We start from the raw sequence: 8,636 nt of genomic DNA on the forward strand, positions 1-8,636 counted from the left end.
GAACGATCCAAACACTAGAAGACATGTTGTGAGCATGTGTAATCGACTTTGGTAAAGCATGGGACATCCACTTACCATTACTTGAGTTCTCTTATCACAACAGTTATCATACTAGCATCAAGACTGCTCCATTTGAAGCCCTTTACGGTCGGAAGTGCAGATCACCTCTATGCTGGGCGGAAGTGGGCGATACGCAGTTGGCAAAAGGTCTAGTCCCTGATAGCACTCTCACTGGCCCGGAAATCATTAGAGAAACAACTGAAAAGATCGTTCAAATTCGAGAGCGGCTGAAAGCCTCGAGAGATAAACAAAAGAGCTATGCCGACAAAAGACGAAAACCCTTGGAATTCCAGGTTGGTGACTGCGTTCTATTGAAGGTCTCACCCTGGAAGGGCATGATACGCTTCGGGAAGCATGGAAAACTAAACCCAAGGTACATTGGAACTTTCGAAATTACTGCAAGGATTGGTCATGTAGCTTATAAACTTCAACTTCCAATCGAACTTAACAAAGTACATCCTGTGTTTCATGTGTCTAACCTGAAGAAGTGTCTATCCGACGAAACTCTTGTAATTCCACTCGAGGAAATCGAACTAAATGAAAATCTTAACTTTGTGGAAGACCCCGTCGAGATCATGGATAGGGAAATCAAACGAACTAAACAGAGTCGCATACCAATAGTGAAGGTTCGCTGGAATGCTAAGCGAGGACCTGAATTCACTTGGCAGCGAGAAGATCAGATGCAACAAAAGTACCCGCATCTCTTCCCTAGTCCTTAAACACTTATTTGTAATTAATTTCGGGACGAAATTCCCTTTAACAGGGGGATGATGTAACAACCCGTTATTTCAGGTCAATGTAATGACTGAAAGTCAACTATTGTAATCTCTTTGTGAAGTAATAAAAATAGCGTCAAAAATGAAATGTTCAAAAAACTCAGTTTGGGTATACTATGTGGTAGATATCGTAACCAGGTTTCCAAAAATATAAAGAACACTAAAATCCGAGTTATAACGAAGAAGTTATGACCAATCGAAGATCCGTAGCTATACCGGTAAAGCGCTGTTAAGCCTAAAACGTGAAGTCTCAATAAAGTACTTTTTGGCCTTAGGTATCTAAATGAAAGTCGTATATATCCCTAAACCGTGAACATACATAAAAAGAACGCCCAAATCTGACTTCGTATGAGGAAGTTATGATTATTCGAATTTTCGGATATAGCAGTAGACAGCTAAAAACTCGAATTAGAGATCGAGTGACTTTTTGCCAACACAATCTAAACGAGAGTCGAAGGTCTCGACAATAGTGATACAACGGTAAAAAGACAGATGAAAACAGACGTCGGATGAAGAAGTTATGGATTTTTAACGGACTTTTCCGGTCCCGGTCTGTTAAAAATATATTAATAAAAATAAAGTCAAAATTAGCCGACAAAGTCTAAACAAGAGTTATAGAGCATTTTCTCGCCTACGCGTGGATATAAAGAACGTCGAAGTCGGAGCTCGTACGCAAAAGTTACGGATTTTACAAGAAAAGGGCACACTTCCCGAGGCTGGTCCGAATGGAACGCCCAACGTTCGTACTCGCAGACATGTCCCTTCGCCATCCCATCCGAGGTTCGTAAGCGATGACGTATTTGGACTTCGGAACGTGCTGCGTTCAAGGGAACACCCTGCATAAGGGAAACGCCCAGCGTACTGAGCAGGAACGCCCCGCGTTCGCATCATGTTCAGCCCCTATATAAATAAAGGGTGCGAGGGTGACGGGCAAAGGTTGCTAATTCACCACCTACGCTCCCGATTTTTGCACTTCTAACCTCTCGAGACTATCCCGACTTTCCGGTTTCATATCCAAGCCCTGACGGAAGTTTTACGCTCCTGAGATTCCCGAGAAAACAACTTGTTCCAGTCGAAGTTCTGCTCGATTATTGTCTCACCTTCTTCAAAGCTACCACTTCAACCAAGTGAGTTCATACCCCTATAACTACGTTTTAAATACCTTTTTAAATGCTTTTAAGGGGGGGGGGGGGAATACAAGTAAACACACGGCACAAATCGTGTGAAACGTCAATCTTTGATATACTTTTCATACTGTTGTTGCAACTATCTTATAAAGTTATCATCATGCAAAATATCGCTTAACACAACTTTACTCTCTTGGGAAAACAACATGCTTTATAAATGAAATATGTTTTGTTTATAAGATTGCATATTATATCATATCAAGAGTAAACATTTCAACTACAACATTGTGTATTCACAAGAACATATCAATCTTTATTATGCCTTTGTTAATATCGTTGAAAAGGATAATCATTTCATAAAACAAATGCATTCATTTTAATACGGGACTTAATTGAGAATTCGTGAGTCGTTCATCTTCACTACACCTTTTAAGGTACCGCTATAAGTCCTGTTTATAACCAGAATCTCCTGTCCGGAGAACGTGACAAGTGTGTATAGATCTATACGGGACTAATGATCCCGCATCCTGACTGTTAGCTACAGTCCTTTGGGTGACAAGTGTCATCTCATTTCGACGCCTGAAGAACGTCGCTACAGGAAAACTATGATAGTATGGTTATGAAAACTCACTGGATAGACAATTATTATGGTATTATGTTTCACGGGAAAAGTAACTTTTATAGTTCTTTTCACATACAAATACATTCTTCTTATAGTTTTGTTTTATAAATAAGACTATACATCATTCTTTTAAGCATGTCACTGTTGCTTACAGGTTACGTTCTTGGTCATTTGAGATTGCATTTCACATTTAGGAAAATAAGAGTTTTTCCTGTTTCAAATTCATACGGTTTATACAATGATCTTTCATACTCATTTCATTCATATAACGATTCATGATTTATTTTGTAAGAAAATATCGGATTTTCTGGGAAACATACACGAACTTTCGAATGGCATACATTTTCTCAAAACACTACTTATGAACTCACCAACTTAATTGTTGCCACTTTTTCTTGAAATAACTTGTATTCTCAGGAAACCGCTAAGCCAGGTTTGCAACAACTTTTGGGGATTAACGCTCTGCCGTTAATAACATCTTTTGAAGCATGATTGTGTATTTAACTTTTGAACATGTAACAGTTACAATCATGTAAACTTTTCAAATTATATAATATGGTGGTGTGTACTTTCCTTACTATGCAATTGTTATGATACTGAATATGACGTCCTCCGCCCCCGAACGTTTCCGCCGTTCAGGCTTGGGGGTGTGACACACCGGCCTCTAACTTTGTGCCAAACCCACAATTCACCCAATTAGGAACTAAATCCAAAATCTCACTCATTAGGTACAAAGTTAGTCCACCAACTATCCCATCAACAACCTAAAACCCATTGGGCCCACCAAGGCCCAATTATAAATGGGCTCTCTTGAGGCCCAACTCTCCAATCTAAATGGCAAGCCCAAATCAAGGGCCCAAAACACACCTATACGTTATTCCTCTGGTCCGAAACTCTGATGCAAGAAGCCCAAACTCCAGGCCCAACACTCAAGGCCCAAAATGTGACTTAGCCCAAAAATCCACAGTGGGGTTATGCGGGGCGTACCTCCCTTGGTACGCTTAGCGTACTCTCGCATGCATTATACGGATCAGGGACACCAACCCAGTACGTGGGGCGTACTGGACCTTACACTGGGCATACGTTCAGATTTGCTCAAGTCCATTTCTTGGTCTTAACTCGTTAAGACCTTTACTCATTTCTCAGATCTGGACTCCCTAACCTCTATTACTCCATAAATTTAATGACTTTAGGCCTTTGCATGGCTGATTTGGTCATTAACACTCAAAAATCTCATTCTCTATCCTCATAAGGCTCATAACCCATGCATGACTTGACTCTAACGTCCAAGACCTCATTTTTATGAATCCTTTCCACTAGAAACACTCAAAAGGACAGGTAATAAGCTCTGGAGTGCAACAACTCATAAAGTCTCAAGCTGTGGGACCAAAAACCCTAAAATGGACCATATCATGCATAAAACAAAAAGGATGGGAAAGCTTGGAGCTTTATACCTTCAAGTGATGCTCCAACCCCAGAAAAGATTAGATCCAAATCCTGGACTCCAACTCTACTCTCTTCCATTCTCCTTCTTCACTCCAATAATCCCATAAGAACACTTAGAAGCTCACCATGGTCACATATAAGCTCAAGAACGAGGATTAGGTTATTGAGAGGGTTTATTAACTGAGGATGGTGGCCAGGAATACGACCATAACATTCTATATATAGGGTAACTCCCACATTTAGGGTTTCCATTCAGCGCCTAGTACGCCCAGCGTACTAGGTGACTCCAGCTTAAAAACGAAGTGCATTAGTATGCCAAGCGTACACATACGTACGCCCAGCCTACTCTGCTGCCACCTTTCTCAACTTAGGGACTTGTCTTGCCAAATCTTCAAACTGTCAAAGCTTTCTCGGTATAGCTCCAATTCCAATGAACTCCATACCCACGGAAAGGTGTCGAGATGCCATACACTTCTAGCAACTCGTCGCAACCCGGTACTTCTCGATCCCAGGTTACAGCCCGCAACCCTAGTCTCAGATGATCCGAAACAGGATGTTACAATTCTCCCCCACTTGAATTAAATTTCGCCCTCGAAATCGCTCTTTAGCAATGCATAAATCGGACTCAAAAACCCGAGAAGCACCATCGAAAGTACTGTTGGATTAATGTCTAAGTCCATAACTATATTTGGTATGTACTTGACCCGACCCGGCATGGTCCATTTGGGTTGCACTTCACCGGCACAATTTATATGGATAGCCTTTTGAGAATAGTATATTTATGATTTATATTAATATATTATAAGTTCTAATATATTGATATATAATCATATTATTTAACTAGTATTGATCAAGAATTAATTTATAATTAATTAAGTGATCAAAAGAAACTAATTAAATATGGACTCTTAGATATATATGTGTAGTGGGCCAAGTTCATTTAGGTTGGGCTAAGTCTTCATGGATAGTCCATGGAGCTTTAACCCATGGATCATAGGAAATGAAAGGTCATGGGTATTAGGGTTTAACCCTAATCCTCCACACTATATAAAGGGTCTTATGGTTCATGAAATTAGGCTAGTGGCTAGTGTGGATACACTAAAGAGGGCAATAACCGATTTCATAAGTGTGAGCCAAGTATCCATATTCTCTAAAGGTTTTCCAAGGTGTTTTGGTGATTTGTGATTCCACTTGAGGCTTCCACACTATTGGGGCTAAGCTCTTAAAGTTCAAGACTTCAAGCTTCATTAAAAGGTATGTATTCTAACTTGTTATATTACCCAAGTATCAAGGATTGTATACTAGATAGGGATTAACCTTGGAATATTCATATTTGCATGTATAATAGAGAAAACATAGATCCAAGGTATTTAGGGTTGCATGTACACTTAGGAGTGTTAGAATGCTCAAAACCCAACAAGTACCTCATATCATATATCAATCTCTTCCAAAGACACCTGATCCCAACCGGGATTCCCGACTCGCAGAAGGACAGACCCATTTGTCGTTGTGGTACACGATCTGACTCCCCAGAACTTGAAAACTCTAGTGTTTTGTCTCCCTGTCAGACCACCCTCGCAAAAATCATGTTAATCGCTCATCGATTAACAGACTCTAAGAACACTCTACCCAACTCTGATTCTCTAATCGGTCCCGGTCGAACTCAAGAGGGACAGAAAGGTCAAAACCCACTAAGTACCCACCGCCTGAACAACTATCAAAACTCTTCTGAAGGAATGATCCTTGAAACTCTGACCTCAAACACAAGAAAAGACCATGCTCGCTTGGAAGTATCCTCTGACATCTAAAGACACAGCTTCCTCTCAAATCTCCCTTCCAACACCGAGCATCGAGTCAACTCCCGACCTAAAAGATGAACCTCCAAAGATTATTCATTGCAAACCAAAACGTCTCACTGACTTCCTTCTCATGATCGCTTTCTCAACTCATCGCGACACACAAGTCACGAAGTTCGCTTTACCCCAACCGAATGCTACAACTCATCTGAAATCGTCTCACCTCCGACCTCTGTCATCTATCATCCACTGGTTCCCTGCATCTCGCGGTACTTCTCATATCGATGAAACTGATCCACTCCGGCCTAAGATATCAGATGGAGATCAATATTCCTCAAAATGAAACCCACTTACGAATCTGAAACCTCATCTCGCCTATTCAATTACACTAATGGATCCAGACTCGAGCTCGAGAGTCTGATTCAACAACATAATTGGAACTACTCATTTCCAATCTGGTACTCATTCTTGACCCAAAATTCGTGGATTATGCACACACCATCTCTCCAATTTCTTCCGATTACGATAATCCCAACTCAACCTGGGATATAACAATTCTCGACCGACACAGAGACCCTCGTCTCGCCCCTGGTTCTTGCAACCAGGATTCCGAAGACTCAAGTGGTAAGGCTACCCAAGCCTAAGAACTCCTCTGCGCCACACTATGACCAGTGAATACTACAGCTCCCGGCAGAAAAGTATTCATCCTTATCGACTGCTGAGTGCTACGGCCTCCCCCGTAGTCTTGCGATACTCTCTGACTTGTGAATGCTACGGCTCCCCGCAGTATCACACACACACACACACTCTCTCTCTCTCTAACCAGTGAATACTACGGCTCCCCGCAGTATCACGATACTCTCTCGCTGACTAGTGAATACCACGGCTCGCCGCAATATCACAGTCTTTTCCCACTATCCAGTGAATACTACGGCTCCCCGTAGTATCACGACACTCTATTTCGCTGACTCATGGATGCTACGGCTCCCCGTAGCCTTACAACACTTCTCTCGCTCATTGACTCACCATGGGCTCACTCCACAGTTTCTCCTGATAATCCCAAGCGAACACTCCCACCCGGATTCACTTGCTCTCTTATCACCTCATAACCTCATCATCAAGCATCACCACACTGAGTTCACCAACTCATGCTCCGTAGCTCAACATAGATAGGTGCTTACACACCCATCTAAAAATAAGCATCACTACTCCTGACGGCAACCGCCATGACAAAACTCCTTTTCTCGCTGTAATTCCCATTCTTAAATAATCTAGCTTGATGTCAATTAGCCGAAGGGCTCCCACCGGAACCATAGATACTTGCTACACCACTTGTCATCTCTTAACTCAAAACTCAAAATAATCCGAATTTAGGACATCATACTTGGATACCTCGGAGCACCATCACAGAACCTCATGATGTCTTGCCTTATCCACTGATCTCATACTCACGGCATCATACTCAGATACCACACTTCTCTTTCATAACCTCACAGCCGGTCTTCCTCTTGCACCACTTGTAACCTCGCAATATTCCATCTCCCAATTTGAAACATAGAGGCATCGTTAATGACTCAGAACACGTTGGCGAAAACCCAAAGTTCCATCCTCTACTGATCACTACCCATATGAAACTACTGTTGGGTTTTGAGCATTCTAACAATCCTATGGTGTACATGTAACCCTAAATACCTTGGATCTATGTTTTCTCTATTATACATGCAAATATCAATTTTCCAAGGTATTATCCTAACTAGCATATTATGAACAACATGTAATATAAAATCTAGTAGAATTACATACCTCTTTGTTGTACCTTGATTCCATGAAGCTTGAGAGCCTAGTGCCCCAAGTGTGACACCTCAAATGGTTCACAAAACATCATGAACACTTGGAATAACCATGAGAAGAAGATACTCATGCTCAAATCGGCTAGCCCTCATATATGTCTCACTAGTGTCAATTTCTTGAGCTAAAGGGATCCTTATACAGTGTGCACATTAGGGTTACACCATGTACCCATGATTTTACCCATTCCTTATGCTTCATGGGTTTTAACCTCCATGGAGTATCCATGGGTCACCACATGGGTTAAACCCAACATAAGGAATCATGGATCATAAGCCCACATATATAAGAATGAATGATTTACACAATCAATCCCCATATATTTAATTAGTCTCTTTTGATCACTAAATTAATTCCAAATTAATTCTTGATCAATACTAATTAAATAACATGATTTCATATTAATATATTAGAACATATAATATATTAATATGTCATAAAGTATCTTCTTCTCAGAAAAGGTCTACCCAAATGTTCCGATGCCATGCAACCCAAATGGACCATGCTGGGTCGGGTCAAGTATACACCAATTATAGTTATGGACTTAGACACTAATCCAACAGTCTCCCACTTGGATAAGTGTAAAACTATTATTGCAAGTATGACTTCATAACCCTACTAGCAATCGTAGCTCTCAAAAGCCGTTGTCGAACTCTGAACAAATCAATGACGCGTCCATTAGATAAGTAATCATATATTCCTCCATTCTAGATATCATATGGACTGAGACATGGATTATAATCATTCTCTCTATCCATCTGTTGTTTCCCGATTTCCGATTTATGACGACTGACTAATTGAACAAATCAAATCAGTCCAGGCCCGGCCGAGCACTTACGTTTTGTCATCACTAAATCATCGAGGGGCCCACAGATATCGCTTTTATCCCTTCAAGGGTAAAAGGAATGGATAAAATTCGACTCATATGCTTGTTCTACTACTTGTTGAATCATACACAAAG

This window comes from Lactuca virosa, chromosome 4, assembly GCF_052849685.1.
Source record: "Lactuca virosa cultivar CGN04683 chromosome 4, Lactuca_virosa_CGN04683_v6, whole genome shotgun sequence".
NCBI classification, from domain to species: domain Eukaryota; kingdom Viridiplantae; phylum Streptophyta; class Magnoliopsida; order Asterales; family Asteraceae; genus Lactuca; species Lactuca virosa.